Raw genomic sequence first — 16,518 nt, 5'->3', positions numbered from 1 at the left:
GGCAACCTATCCCATCACTCCCCCTGACCTTCTTGAGATTGGCAAAGGATTTGCGGCAGGGGGGTCTTGTAGGAGTTCTTGCATTGAGGATACTTTTAGAGCTAAGTCCGGTTTCAAGTAACAGTCCACGGTAGGGGGATATGGTAGGGAGGGCCATGCAGCATGAGTCTGCAGGGGAGTTGGTTGCCTTTTCTTGCGGGGGTGAGGTATGGGTTTGACTGGGTGTCCTTTCGCTTGGGTGCTGGGTACTGGTTCGTTGGGGTAGGAGGTCAGTCTTGATGCGTAATGGATTAAGAACTAAGGGTGAAGAGTTTTAATACGGTGGGAGGTCTGGGTAGGATTGAGGGGTGAAGGGATAGTTGGATTTCCAAAGGGGGGAAAGGGGAAAGTATATGAAAGGGGTAGGAAAGAAGAAAAGAAAAAAATACATTAGAAAGAAAGGAGAAGAGAAAAAAAAAAGAAAAGAGAAGAAAAAAAAAAGTAGTGAGAAGAGAGGAGATAATAACAAGGGAATGCTAGTTTGCTTGAATGTGTTTGATGAGTAGGGCCTGTAGTATAAGTCTGTAATGTCACAGTTGCTGCTTCGGCGTCTGACTGGTCACATGCTTCAAATCCTAAAAGAAGGGATAACCTAGAGATAAAGTGTATGTTAAAGAGTTTTCTCAGGACATTCTCGTAGTGCAAGCTGGGTATGATATCTCGTGTGAGTGAGCGCCGAGATGCCATCTTAGTTTGTCCACCTTTGTATCCAAGAATGCCTGTGGACAGAAAAGCTGAGAGGTTATTTTAAATATAGTAAGATAAAGGCATTAAAACATAGTGTTATGGGATGTTTCCTTTGGAATCAGTGATTTCCCGTGGTATACTTTACCTGTGATCCTGTATAATAGTGGTACTCAAACTATGGCCCATGGGCCATATATTGTATTTGTATCTGTTTTGTTTCTTCATTGCAAAATAAGATATATGCAGTGTGCATAAGAATTTGTTCATAAGTTTTGTTTTTACTATAGTCAGACCCTCCAATGGTCTGAGGGACACGTGAACTGGCCCCTGTTTAAAAGTTTGAGGACCCCCTGCGTGTATAAGATCCTTAAGGGGTTATTATGGGCCTTTGTAGTAGAAGGCTGATTACATTACTGTTCTTCCTATGCTGCTCTTTCTACTGTTGCTGGTTTCTTTGTGGTATAATGTGTATTCAAGAGTTTGTGTTGGCCGGAGAGATAGCCACAGTGGTGTTTGCCCTGCAAGCAGCCGATCCAGGATCAAAGGTGGTTGGTTTGAATCCCGGTGTCCCATATGGTCCCCTTGCCCGCCAGGAGCTATTTCTGAGCAGACAGCCAGGAGTAACCCCTGAGCAACACCAGGTGTGGCCCAAAAAAACCAAAAAAAAAAAAAAAGAGTTTGTGTTGTTCCTTTGTCATGTATTTTGGGCATTGCTCCCGAGTATACGTTGAGTATTACCGTGTTTGGAATTTCTATCCTGTTATTCCCTGTTATTTGATTGTTGAGTATTAGTTGTATATATGGTGTATGTTCTAGGTGCTTCAGAATAGCGCTATCATTCTGTGCTTATCTTTTGTCTTCTGACTTATGTCGTCTCTGAATTTCACATTTTGTGATCTCATTGCAAACGTGTCTGGAGCCTAAACTCTATTTTCCTCAACTACTTGGCTTTGGCTGTTCAAATTAACGTTTTCAGTATTTTCCCCAGACTTCTGACAGGAAATCACTGAGATCAGGGGCTGCCTTGATCCCTGCAACTAAAGGTAGGCAGCATATGTGCTCAAGAGAAGTTGCTCTATGGGACACTCCATTTACAGAATAAGCCAATGACATGTCAGAGACAGTCATGCTGCAAAAGGACACATCAAGCCTAACATTGAGAACTCACCACTGGCTTCTCACGGGGACACAGAAACTAGGTTCATATTCCCAGTTGATGCAATAAAATCAATCTTTTCCTTGTACTCCCAAGAAAATGCCTCCTAATTATCATTGTTGGTATCTGACAGATCTCCTTTTGGGGACACACCCACAACACCGAACAGACCCAATTCTCAGGACCAGGGATTGATTCAATAAAATAATGGGAGCAACCTAAAATTGGAATCTGGAATACAGCACTCTATGAATTGGAGTCCAGATTGTGAAAGTTGCTAGACTTAGGATTACTTAGGCTGCCGACCTGGATGAAGCTCAGAAAACAGAGAGTAACCCAGTTTGTGTGGTGCAATACAGTTTTTGGTGAACTTCATTTGTTAACAAATTCCATTGTATTTTGGGACCCTACCCATCTGTCCTATATTATCACACTGAGTTCTCTGACAAGAGCTCAGAAGAGACAGGAGGTAAAACATGCTTCCTCCTCTATACGCTCAAGCCTGTCCTGTTGTTTTAGGCTAGGGAGATAGTACAGACAGTACAGATATGACTATCTGTACAGACAGTACAATATTATAGAGAGATAGTATAACAAGTACAGATTAAAGCAGTTGCATTGCATGCCACGACTCCTGTTCACAAACGCCTTGCAAGGGATTACTCCAGAGCACAGGACCAGGAATAGCTCCAAGCACCAAGACTGTCCTTTTCTCTTTTTTTGTAGTTCATTAGAGTAACATCTGATTTTCTGTAATCATTATCTTGCTTATCATTTTTTTGTTTTGGTTTTTGGGCCACACCCGGCGATGCTCAGGGGTTACTTCTGGCTGTCTGCTCAGAAATAGCACTTGGCAGGCATGGGGGACCATATGGGACACCGGGATTCAAACCAACCACCTTTGGTCCTGGATCGGCTGCTTGCAAGGCAAACACTGCTGTGCTATCTTTCCGGGCCCTTGCTTATCATTTTTGAGGTGATTAAATTAATCAAACTTTTCAACGTGCTTCTTTTGTTAGATAGAGGATGTTTGAGACTACTCTTTATTAATGCTAAGTTTAAATTGAATATTAAAATTCATTAAATATCAACATAAATTAGCCATTAACTATTCATTAATTATTATTTATCTATCCTTTGTTTATCTGTTCATCTTTGTCACTCCCTTTTGGAATATATTAGTCGGTTTTATGGTGTTCCACAGGCCTCTTGGGTTTTGTTCCTCTCTCTTCCTTCCTGATCCTTACAGTTGCTTACTCTGGATAATGGCATTGAGAACTAAAATTTAAAATCAAACGTAAAATCATGTCTGTCAACTTCTAAGCTTGGGGAGAGAGGAACCTGGGAACGTGGTTGAAGCTGGAGGTGGGAATGGTGTTGGAACATTATACGACTTTGTCAGTCATTTAGCTTTCAAAAGAGAAGATATAAAGAAAGGGAGACAGAAGAGGAAGAGGAAGATGAAAAGCAGAGGCAGATGGAGGAAGAAGACAAGGAGACAAGAAAAGGGAGGAAGAGAAAGAAAAAGCAGAAGATTTTTGACGTTGCATATTTTTTTTTTGGTTTTTGGGCCACACCCAGCAGTTGCTCAGGGGTTACTCCTGGCTGTCTGCTCAGAAATAGCTCCTATCAGGCACTGGGGACCATATGGGACACCGGGATTTGAACCAACCACCTTTGGTCCTGGATCAGCTGCATGCAAGGCAAACGCCCGCTGTGCTATCTCTCCGGGCCCTGACGTTGCAATATTAACATGCTCTGACACTCCTTAAACATTTATCAAGGCCATTTAAGAAAAATAAATATGACCTCCACGTCCTGTTTGGTGTGAATCTATAGATCAGCCGGGAGTTGACAACTTTGGATAGCCTGAGGAATTTTCTAAGCATTTGATCTGTTTTGGACATGTGTTCATGTTTCAAAATTCCACAGTAAACATGGGAAATTTTGGATTCACTCATTCACCACCAGAAATACCACCACCACCATGACCACCGCTGTCCATCCCCATCATATCCTCCCGGTTTTCAGCAGTGTCTGAAGTGCCTCAAGCAAAAAATGATGCTTCAGATGGCTATTGATCATGCTATAATAACATAGGTGTGTGAATGTGGTTTTCTATGTGTCTCTGTGAATAAAATTTATCACTGAAGCGCAAATTATGTGACTGGGTGAGATAAAAGAGTTTGGGGACTACGGTCATAAAACTCTCAAGAGGGGACCACAGTGATCGGAGTAGGTAGGGCTCATTTTTTTGGTAAGCCAGTTACATGGGTTCTATCCTTCGCACCCATATGGTACACTGAGACCTGCCAGGTATGATTTTCTGCAAGCAGAGTTGGAGTCAACCCTTAGCTCTCTCTTGTGTGTGTCCCCTAAACCAAGGAAAGAACACACAAGAAGACTCGATTCATGCTTCAAAGGGCTATAACACATATGCTTTGTCTTCTGAGTCTCAGGTTTGAGTACAGCAGTGATTGTCTATTCATTGCCATCTAGAGTTGTGCCACCGAAAGTGAAAATTTTAATGTAGGTGGTTTAAATTGACAAGAACCCTTGATGCGTGAAAAGTGCTATATCGAGAATCAATCTACCATTTTCATGAATTTGTTCGATTAACTCCTGAAGAGGAGGTATAGCTTGGGAGTCACTAAATTTATAACTGGACATTGGGTCACCTAAATATACTGGGGTTACTGGAGTTCCTCTCTGGGAAGACTAGACAGCCTAAAAGCTCCTGAGAACATCAATTGAATATGAGCCGGAAGGACAGGTACCTGATAGTGGCAACATTACACCTCCTCTTTGAAGTAAGAGCCTCATATGGTTGGTACTCCCAATGTGTGCTAAAAGGACATATATGCACCTTAAAATGTTGTCTAGAAGAAGATAAACTGCATGTACTTGTGAGTAAGGTACAAGGGTCCTTCGGATAGACGCCAGGCAGACTACAAGAACATCAGTTCTTTAAAAATAAGTCTTCTCTGATCCCTTCAGTACCAAGGGTCTGGAGTCCCTTAAGAGAATGTGAACTGCAGTGCTCAAGACATGCACTGAGCCAGGGAGGGGTATGGTCCAAGCAGAAGCAAAACACCAGAGGGTATCCTGTCTCCTTTGGCAGTGCTTTTCCTTGTTTTAGCATGGGCCTGGTGCTGAAATTTTGACTGCATTCAAGAAATCTGAGTCTCACCATTTTTGCGGATTGGTTTCTACTCAGTGGAGGAACTGGCCCTTGAAGGAATCTGCCCCGTCACCTTCACAGAAGTCAGCCACCAAAAGTGACAACAGATACTTTTTGACACATGTGGGAAATCAATTTAAAAAAGAAAAGAGTGTCTTCAAAAATAACTTATCAATGTTTGACTATCCACATGCAGAAAAACTGGAGCCATAACCAGACATCACATGGCAACCAAAACTTAATTCTCAAAAGACTACGCATCTGTGTGCAAACACTGTATATGTGAAGATTGTACACAAGAAGGAAGCCCAAGGGGAAAATCCTCACGGCCAGAGGAAAGGTAAAGAATTCTTAAAATAACTCTGAACTGCTGATGCAGAGGCAGGAAAACATTGATCCAAATGGATCTCATCAGTTAAAAGAATGATTCCTCTCAGATGTTTAACATCATTTACCATTAGAAAAGCAGAAATTAAAGCCACAAGGAGGTATCACGGAATCTCTAGTAAAATGTCTTAAAAGAGATACCAACAATTCCATGCGCTGATGACTTTGCAGTACAATGCAAATGCATTCTGGATAGAAGGGATTGCAGATGGTATATTCACTCGGCAAAAGAGCTTGCTAGTTTTTTGCAAGTGTCATAGGAACTCGGGGTTCAGCCACAGCAAGGCAATCGCCTCACTTTTGTGCTAGCAAGAACCGCCCAACAGTTAGCCTTAAGTGATGGAAGAAGTTGTGCTAGAGAAGACATCAGGGTCAATGCTCAAAAATCGCCATTCCGTGGCAGGAGCAGATCCCAATCTCCAGGGATCCACATAGTGCTCCGGGCCTTTCAGAGAAGGCCCGAGTGCAGAGTGCGCTGCTTGGGGGGAAATGGTGTCTGGCCAATGAGAAGGAGGCAGCAGTGCTGGCGGCGGCAACTGATGACGTCACAGCTGTGCAGACCATATCTTTTTTCTTGATCACTCTATACCTGTCTCCCAGCACGAACCCAATCTTGCCTGGGACTGGCTTCTGTGTGGGTTCTGCCTGGCCTTGGTACATCTCCTTTCCTGGAAGGTCTCTTCCTTGTTATCACTTAACCCCCCTCCTTATTTGGGGTATCACATTTCCCATTTATGGTCTTTGTTCTCTCCATCTTCAGCCAGAAAACAGGACTCCTTTACAGGCTCATTTTCATGTCCCTTGGTTGAAATTTCTTTGAATCCCATATTTAGTGAATGTGATAGGTCTTGATGCTCTGATTTGTACTTATTCTATGGAAGTAGTCTCTTCCTCTTCCCCTTTGCAGAGATTCGTGCAGACAGATATTTGTATGACCCAGTTTAAGTCCCAATTTCCCCTTTGGTTCTCCAGTCTGAACTCTTAAAATGATCTCTCACATTCATCAGGAGCTCCCTTCCTTCAGCTGCCACCTAGAGTTCTCTCAATGAATCTCTAGGTGAGATTCAGTCACAGACTTATGTTAAATTGTAATCGCATAAGTTCTGTGACATTCGGACTTCATCATAAAGGACTGGGTTTTTATAGCACATAAGGAAAACCTAACTTGATATACTAAGTTCGGTGTGTGAATGTGGTTTTCTATGTGTCTCTGTGAATAAAATTTATCACTGAAGTGCAAATTATGTGATTGGGTGAGTTAAAGGAGTTTGGGGATTATGGTCATAAAACTCTCAAGAGGGGACCAGAGTGATCAGAGTAGGTAGGGCTCTTTTTTTTGTAAGCCAGTTACATGGGTTCTGTCCTTCACACCCATATGGTACTCTGACACCTGCCAGGTATGCAGAGTGGGAGTCAACCCTTAGCTCTCTTGTGCATGTCGCTAATCCAAAGAAAGAACACACAAGAAGACTCGTTTCATGCTTCAAAGGGCTATAGCACATATGCTTTGCCTTCTGAATCTCGGGTTTGAGTACAGCAGTGATTGTCCTCTTCATCACCATCTGGAATTGTGCCACCCAAAGTAAAAGTTTTAAATGTAGGTGGCTTGGGGCCAGGACGTTGGTGCTAGAGGTAAGGTTTCTGCCTTGCAAAGTGCTAGTGTAGCATGGACCACGGTCAATCGCCCAGCGTCCCATATGGTCCTTGTAAGCCCGGTGCGATTTCTGAGTGCATAACCCGACTAACCCCTGAGTGTCAAACCGGTGTGGCCCCAAAACCAAAATAAAATAAAAAAATAAATAAATATAGGTGGCTTAATTTGCCAAGAACCCTTGATGCGTGGAAAGTGCTATATCAAGAATCAATCTACCATGTTCAAGGGGTTTGTTCGATTCTGAACTCCTCCTGAAGAGGAGCTATAGCTTGGGATCACTAAATTCATAACTGGACATTGGGTCACCTCAAACTACTGGGGTTTCTGGAGTTCCTCTCTGGGAAGACTAGGACAGTCTAAATCTCCTGTGAATTTCAATTGAATATGAGCCGGAAGCACAGGTACCTGAGAGTGGCTACATTATACCTCATCTTGGTGTAAGAGTCTCCTTTGGTTGGTACCGAATGTGTGCTAAAAGGACATATATCGGATGAGAAATTATGAGTGACTGAAACTGGACATTTGTACACTTTGACTCTTGCATTCTTATATTCTCACCCTGTTTATATATAATATGAAGCCAGATGGACAGACTATCAAAAATGGCATGGGACAATGACCTTCCTTAGGCCCAGGTTGAAATATTCTTAATCTTTGTTAAAATACTTTATTTAAACAGTATGGTTTACAAAGTGGTTCAGAATATATTTGATTCTGGCATTCATTCAGTGTCCCAAACACCAGGCCCACCACCAAAGCAACATTCCTTCCACCATTGGCCCCAGTTTCCAACCTATCTCCAATACTGCCCCCTGGCACGCACAAAATCATGCAGGAATGTGGGGAGACTTTCCAGGTGTCAGTGTTGTTCACTGAGATACAGCACATTTGTGACTGTCAAGAAGACAAGCATGAACCATGGTGGAGAAGGTAGGGATGGGAGGGACTTGTGCTTGAAGGCAACATGAAAGCTATGGACATGACCCTTAGTGTCTTACTCACCCCAGTCTCCCATCCCTTCTCTGAGTACACTGGCTTCTTTTCTATATTCACAATAAGTGTGCTCACCCACTCTGCTATAAACATGTACACACAAAAGATGGCCCACCTCAGGATTTTTCATTTCCAGGGAAAATTTGAGACAAACTGTGGCGCTTAGATTACAGAAATATATATGGGCCCCAAGCCAAAGGACATGGTCACAACCTCTCCTGACTCAGTATGCCCCCAGTATATCCCACTCTAGTCTGCTCTGCATTCATGGAAGCAATGGCAGCTGCCCAGAACACTGGGGTTGACCCTTTTCATCCTGCTTCTGTCTGGGCTATGTAGCTCATGCATCTCAGCACACATACACACCACCGTCAACACATCCCACCATGATTGCTCTCTATGGACATTTAGCAGAGGTTGGTGAACCCAAGAATAGTCAGAAGAACTGAGAGACCTGAGTGAGCAATTCTCGGCGTGGCTTTGGCTTTTTAGTTTGCTGTACTCTCTCATACAAACATTTTAGTGACCATTCAAGATTTTGAAGAACATCGTGAATTTTATAGGGTCTGCATTGAATATATAATACTTAATGTTGAAATCATTTTATTTCATTCTGTGCAGTATCATGGCCTGCTCCAGAATAGAGAGCACTGCCCTGCTGACTCTTGCTCACTGAATTGCTCACTCACATTCCACCTTACCTGGAGACTGCAGAGGAGGCACCCTATTCTGAGTTCAGAGTTCAAAGTCAGCTTAAAGGGAAATATGAGAGTGCTGGCATGCTGGTTATGGGGACTTTTATTCAGGTCCCACCATTTCAGCTAAATCAAGGCCAGGTACACAGCTCATCCAAACTCCAGAGCTCAGTTTGAGCAGATTAGCCACTGAAACTTCATTCTTCCATGGTGCATTGCAATGAACCCATCAGAACAGAAAGTGTCTGGAGAGAATCTTCCCATTTTAGGGTGAGTTATGGAGCAACCCTAAATGGATCTACAACATTAGCCCTCGGATGCTACACAGGTTTGTTACATATCTGATTCCAGGAACTGGGATATGTACATCTTTGGGAACCATTACTCCACGCACCACACTCAACTCTCTAGTGTTCAAACCTCTAACATTTCTTGGTTTAGCCAATTTCTGAGCAACAGTTACAGTCAGTAACTTTCGTGGTGTTTGATGATGTTTGGGGCAGTGTGAGGAGGTGGGAATGGGTTGATATGAACGTCACAAGCCCCCTCAAAAAAGCAGATTCAAGAGGATGGGCCTCAGTGTTCTCTTGGTCAGTTACCATCGCATTCCTGAATGCAGAGGAGACTTGAGCGGGAAAGGCTGCAGGGCATGTCCCCATGCCTTTCTTGTCCCCCATCCAATATAAGTTCTTGTGTCCCCCTGCTTCTTCCCAGTCACAAATTTGCATGACCTCTCACTGGGCAGAAATACCACATGGAAATTCTCCCCAAAGTCTTCCATGTGGACTGTACTGTACTGAATTATTACTCTCCCCCCAAAATAATCACTACATGGTTGCCCAGGCTTAGTCTGTGAACTCAAACCCACTCCTTCAACTGAGTTAAGAAAATAAACTTAAGTTAAGAAAATAAACCCCTTAAGAATGATCAAGCATGATCCCGATGAAGGTGATTGCCCGATGAATGCCATGTGTAGAGGCCACAGTGATCACACAGTGGGTCCAGTGTTTGTCTTGCACATGGCTGACCCATATTTTCCCCAGAATCCCATAAGTCCCCTATTGTCTTCCGGAAATTGTTCCTGAATGCATGGACCAGAAGTAAGCCTGAATTACTGCTGGGTGCCTCCCTACAACAAGAAAGAGCAATGCCATGTATGATGGTCTGTCTGATTTCACATTAAAATGCCCTGAAGAGACACTAAGAATACAGAAAGGCTGTAAAGAAAAATGCGGACGATTCCAGCTGTAGTTCACTCATCATTTCTGGACTCACTCATGTCCTATTATCACATTTTGGGGTGCCACCCATATGAGATGCCTGCTTTTGAAGGTAAGGTGTATTGCAGCCACTCTCAGGTAACTGTCCTAGGGTTTACATTCTATAGACATCACAGGAACTTTCAGACTTTTTAATTTCCCCAGAATGACTCAAAGCTTTCTCCAGTGATTTCAATATTTTGAGCTGATGCAATGCCCAGGTATAGTTTTTGTGATCACCCAGGTCATACCCCTTCTCCAGTGTTAAGAATTGAACCAACCTTTGAAAACATTACCCCGGTTCTTTATATGGCTCTTTCCATGGCTTGAAGGTTCTTTGATTTTTGTGACAGTTAAAAAAATTAAATCTTTTATTTTGGGTGGCTCAACTCCATGTGGTGATGGGACACGAGCAGTGCATGTACTAAAACGTGGGATGATGGCAAGCAAAATGTATGCTCCCTAGCCCTTTGAAGTATCTCCCTGGTCCTCTTGTGGGCTCTTTGTTTTGGGGCCACACTCAGAGGTTGTCAAGGCCGTCTCCTCTCTGCTCACAGGATTCACAACTAGTAGGGCTCCGGGGACCATATGGAGTGCCAAGTACCAAAACCGTGTCATCTCCATCTAAGGGAAGTTCCCTACACTTGCACTATCATCCTTTCCCTAAGCTGTGTGTTTTTTGACGAAATTGCTCTTCATTCACTGAAAAACATCACTGTTTATTGAAGGATTATCCTCAATTTAATCACAAATCCATATAGACTTATATTCAACATCAACTTTAGATAGTTTGAAAACATCATCTTGCCTTGGGGCATTACATATCCAGTCTTGGTGTCTTGACAGCCACACTTGAACACAGTTTGGGAAAATTCAAAATGTAATTGTTTATCTAAAAAATTACTTTATTTAAACACTGTGTGTTCAGGGGAGTTAATGGTACAGTTTTTTTTGAGAAAAGGCACTGTAAACACACTTTTATTTAAAATTAAGATTTCTCAAGTAACTACATTAAGAGTGGTATCATAGATCTCCAGCTAAATAAGATATAGAACTAAAATGACTATTAATTTTAATGCTTATGGGTTCTCCTTTAAAGCACCACTTAAAACTTACATTCTCTAAAAAACTAAATATAGAAACTCTTTTTAAAGTGAGAAAGCACAAGGAGGCAAGTTTTAAACCCCTGGTTATTAATACTCATGAAATACTAAGTTCAAAGCCATTGAGAATTTCCTACATTATTCACTTATAGGAAAACAAATACAAAGCTGTCTAAGAATTTCTTGGTACATTTATAGCCTCGAAAGCACTACAACTTTGCATAAATATAGTTACTGGCCAGAGGATTTCTAAATTTTTAATCTGTCATTCCAAAAAGGTGATATATTGAATTTTTAAGTATTTTATTTTTTTGGAGAAATTTTGGAAAAATGACCACAATTGCAGCACATCATGAATATTAGAATTAATTTTGACAATAACTGAATACTCTGAGGTTCTAGATTTATTCTGAAACTAACTTCCAAACAAAATAGGATAAAAATAATACATATGTATATTGTGCTGTTAAAGCAGCTTAAACCAGCCAACATATTTTCAGGGTAAGGGCTTTTGTGTCGATTTTCTTGAGTTTCTGGGTCATTTTCTGCTTGTCCCAACAAAAGAACCTCTGTAAAAAGAAAATCACTTGTAGCTATTTATTTTGGCAGGTCAAGGGCTTTTGCTCAAGAACCTCTGCACAATTCTGATTCCAGACAGATTAGCATGAGGTGCTGGGTGGTATCTGGCTGTTTCTTCCTGGTCTCATCACTTTCTGGAGCGCTTTTCACTCTTCTCCTTCCTGCTTCGCTCCCTTGACCTAGATGAGGAAGCTTGGGCGGAATCTCTGGCTTGATCACTGTGCTTGTAGGGGTGGGGTCGGTGCTTCTTTGGGTTTTCTTCTTTCTGGCCTGGCTTTTCACCGGCTCCTTCTACTGCCTTCTTTTTGCTCCTGCTTTTGCTCTTTATGGGAGGGCAATGTGTTCTTAATTGTGTTAAGGAGAAATCTCTTATTTGTGCCAGCAAGAGGACACTTCATCCAACCCATTGTTCCCATTGTTTCTGCTCTTGTTTTCCCACATTTTGCCTCTTTAAGCAGTTCTTCAATTGCTTTCCTCTCCAGTTCCAGGTCGTCTTCCATCACGAGAGACGACGCTTCCGGGACTCAGGAGGTGCCAGCGGCGCCGAGGCTCGGCTCCATAACGAGCAACGTGCGCGAGCGAAGCAGGAAGGAAGCGAGGACTGCTGTTTTTCTTTTGTTACGAAATTGTTCATGATTGTTTCCGTCATACAATGTACAATATATGTCACCAGTGCACATTTCCCATAACCATTATCCCAGTTTTCACTCACCCTTCGTCCTGTCTGCATCTGTGGTGGACATTTCTCTTCTCTCTCTTTCTTTATTTAGACACTATGGTTTGTAATATTGCTAGTGCACGGGTATCATGTATATCAATGTATATCCTTTGGGCACCCAGTCTTTGTCCAGAGTGATCATTTACATTATTATTGTCACATTGATCCCTTCTCTGTCTGAACTGCAACCCCAGGATTTGTGGCAAGCTTCGTACACTGGATTGGTTCTCCTAGCCCTATTAGAAACAATTGGTTTCTAATGTGTCTGATTATTACTTTAATAATTTTATATCCCACAAATGAGTGTGATTATCCTTCTTTTTAATTTTTTTATTTATTTAAAGAAAATGTATCATATAGTTCATATGACTGATCATAATACATTTGTTTTCAGGATAACAGAAAGCAAAAGTTATTTAGAAATAGAAATAGAGTAGAAAATTGAAAACAATGGGGAAAGACAGGGAGAGAGTTCATTAGCAGTTATAATTGTGAAAATTTTTGTATCACCAATTAAGTCATTTATTCAATAGCCGAAGGTTTAGTTTGCTCCTTCCCTTTTATTTCCTTAGAGGATGAAAAAAACTAAAACAAGCTGTCCATGTGTGTGTGTGCATGTGCGTGTGTGTGTGTCTGGCAATTGCTGTTTGCATAGTCAAATCAAAATATGGGAGTAAGTGGAACGAAAGACCTTGGGCCTAAAACACAGGGAGATCTTACCCCCAAAGTACTTTGGCATAAGACTAACTTAGTGTTCCAAGGATTCTCGGTTGTCCAAAACCCCTAGTCATTCTCGGTTGTCATCTCTTCAGCCTCGCAGTTTTTGCTGTCAGGTTTCTGTAGTGATAGATACTGGTTCCTGTACACATCCCGTGTTGAAGACCTGGTGCTGTGTAGTGTCTTCTGGTTCCGTCTCACCATCAGTTAGCATTTAAATTAAAGATTAAAATTCATGAAATATCAACATACGCTAGCCATTAACTATTTGTTAAATAATTCTTTATGCACCCTTTGTTTATCCGTTCATATTGTCACTCCCCTTTTGGAACACATTAGTGTGTTTTATGTTGTTCCACAGGCCTCTTGGGTTTGTTCTTCTCTCTTCCTTTCTGCACCTTTCAGTTGCTTACTCTGGATAATGGCATTGACCCTATCTTCAACTTTTCTGAGTCTTTGTTCACTTTGCTCTATACTGCTACATTGCTCTATACTGCTAGTGAACGTGGTGTTGCATATTCAGCTCCAGAGTGGCCATTCCGCTTGTGGTCTCTTTTTTGTATTTTCAGTTTTTATTTTGTTGTTTGTTTATCCTGTGTGGTTTTGTGTTTCTTCTGCTCTTTGAGAATACTTTCCTTGAGCTCGTTAAGCATATGCTGGCATACCAGAATAAAAATCTGCTAGAAGTTTCTCTACAGATTCCACAAAAGACAATTACTGTGGATTTCTTTTATACATTGGATGTGTTTTTATTCTTTATTTCCACACTCAAATGATTTAAAACGTTTATTGAGGGTCTTAAGAGGTAGTACATTGGGTAGAGAATTTACCTTGCAAGGGCCAGTCATATTTCCATCCCTGGCACCACAAGTGGTCCTGCAGGCCCTGAAAGGAGTGATCCCAGAGCCCAGACACAGGGAGTTATCCCTGAGCACTGCTGTCTTTGGCTCCCAAACTCAAACTATTTGGAGATTTTGTGGTTTGTCATTCTATTCGTAGTGGTTTTGCACACACATAATTCCACCACCAATACAGTGATGAAAAGTGAAAACTTTGGTATAAACTGTTAATACTGAAAATCATATTCAATTTTTTGGGGATCTCTGTTTGCTGTGAGATGAAGACCCATTAATTAGTTGGTGGCATCCAAATCCACTTTACAATCTGTATCCTTTGTCATGTATGATCGTTGTTCATCTCACTTGCATTGAACTCGTGTTTGGTCAAAGATTCCTTGAAATACATGAGGAGAAAGACAGAAAACTAAAAACAGAATAATAGGAAGATCAACAAAACCATGGGAAGAACTGGAAGAGGAGGCGGCACTGGAGGAAGAAGAGGATGAGGAGATGGAAAGGAAGGAGTGGGTAAGGAGGAGCAGGAGTAGAAGGAAGACGAGGGTAAAATCCAAATGAGGGATAACTATATGTGGTATATAGAATACTAGATGAGGACATGCAGAGCCGGTGGTCTTGAACCTCACTGGGTGTGACCCAGAGCAAAACAAATGAAAAATATACAGTAACGAGGGGATACCTCCATCCCCCTCGTTCCAAGATACAGGAGGTAAATGAAATGAATAGAGTGGAGGGGAGAGCGTGAAGAGACAGATGATAGCAAAAGGAGTCAAAGGGTTTCAAGTTCATCAGAGGTGTAATGAAGTGATAGAGGTTAATATGAAAACCACAAAATCATCAAACTTTAAAGCATGGGACCTAACCTTTAACAACCAAATTGAAAACCATGTCTATCAACAAAGAAGCTTGGGGAGGGAGGAATCCTGGGAACATGGTAGGAAGAAAGTTGACATTGGAGGTCGGAATGGTGTGAAAATATTATATGACTTTGGAAGTCATTATGCTTTAATAGAATACAAAACAGAAGACATAAGAGGAAGAGGAAGATGAAAAATAGAGGGAGATGGAAGAAGACAAGAGGAGGCAAGAACAGAGGAGTGAGAGGAAGAAAACGCGGACGATTTTGACTTTGCATATTAACTTGCTCTGACTCTCCCTCAGTGATCATCGAGGCCATTTAAGAAAACACATACCGACCTCCACTTCCTGCTTGGTGTGAATATATAGATCAGGCTAGAGTCGAAAACTTTGGGTGGTCTCAGGAAGTTCCTGAGCATTTGATCTGTTTTTGGACATGCATTCATATTTGTAAATTCCCCAGTAAACACAGGAACTTTGTGATTCACACATTCCCCACCCACACCTCCACCACCATCCACCACCACCCCACCACCCATCCCACCATCCACCCCATCTTTTCCTCCCGGTTATCAGCACTGCCTCAAGCTCCTCAACCAGAAAATGTTGCTTCAGGTGGCTGTGGATCATGCACCTTAAAATGTTGTCTAGAAGTAGATAACTGCACTTCGGCACCGAGTTGCTTGTGAGTAAGGTGCAAGTTCCTTCAGGTAGACCCGAGACAGACGAGAAAGAACAGCAGTTCTTTAAAACTAAGTTTTCTGTGCTCCCTTCAGTATCAGGGGTCTAGAGTCCCTCGAGAGAATGTGAACTGTAGTTCTCAAGCATGATGTGAGCCAGGAGGAGTGTGGTCCAAACACAAGCAAACACCAGAGAGGTATCATGCCTCCTTTGGCGTTGCTTTTCCTTGTTTTAGCATTGGCCTAGTGCAGAACATTTTGACTCCTTTCAAGAAATCTGTAAAGTGAGTCTTGCCATTTTTGCTTGATTGATTTCTACTCAGTGAGGAACTGGCCCGTGAAGGAAATCTGCTTCATTCACTTTCGCAGAAGTCAGTCACAAAAAGTGACAACAGACTTTTTTTTCACTCAGGTGGAAAAATCAATTCAAAGAAGAAAAGACAGTCACATATCAAAGTTTGACTATACATATGCAGAAAAACTGGAGTCATAACCAGACATCACGAGGCATATAAAACTTAATTCACAACAGACTACATAGCTGTGTGTAAACACTGTACACGTGAAGACTATACACAAGAAGGAAGCCTAAGGGAAAATCCTCATGGCCTGAGGTCAGGTAAAGTATTTTTTGAAATAACTCTGAACGGCTGATGCAGAGGAAGGGAAACATTGGTCCAAATGCATCTCATCAGTTATAAAATTATTCTCTCAGATGTTCCACAACATTAGCCACTAGAAAAGCACAAATTAAAGCCACAAGGGGCTACCACGAAATCCCTAGGTAAAATGTTTTAAAAAAGATTCTGCTAATTTCACACGCTGACAACTTTGCAGTAAAACTCAAAATGCACTCTGGGAGCGATAGCTCAGCAGTAGGGCATTTGGCTTGCACGTGGCTGATCCAGGATGGACCTCAGTTCGATGCCCAGCATCCCATATGGTCCTCCCAGCC

The 16,518-nt window shown here is 42.0% G+C and overlaps 1 pseudogene; it reads right to left on the bottom strand.

Moving 5' to 3' along the window:
* Positions 1-11,838: 11,838 nt before the first annotated feature.
* LOC125999307 (protein POLR1D-like) lies at positions 11,839-12,323 on the bottom strand (annotated as a pseudogene).
* Positions 12,324-16,518: the final 4,195 nt, after the last annotated feature.

Source organism: Suncus etruscus, chromosome X (assembly GCF_024139225.1).
Source record: "Suncus etruscus isolate mSunEtr1 chromosome X, mSunEtr1.pri.cur, whole genome shotgun sequence".
NCBI lineage: Eukaryota > Metazoa > Chordata > Mammalia > Eulipotyphla > Soricidae > Suncus > Suncus etruscus.
This window is presented reverse-complemented; position numbering and strand designations above follow the sequence as displayed.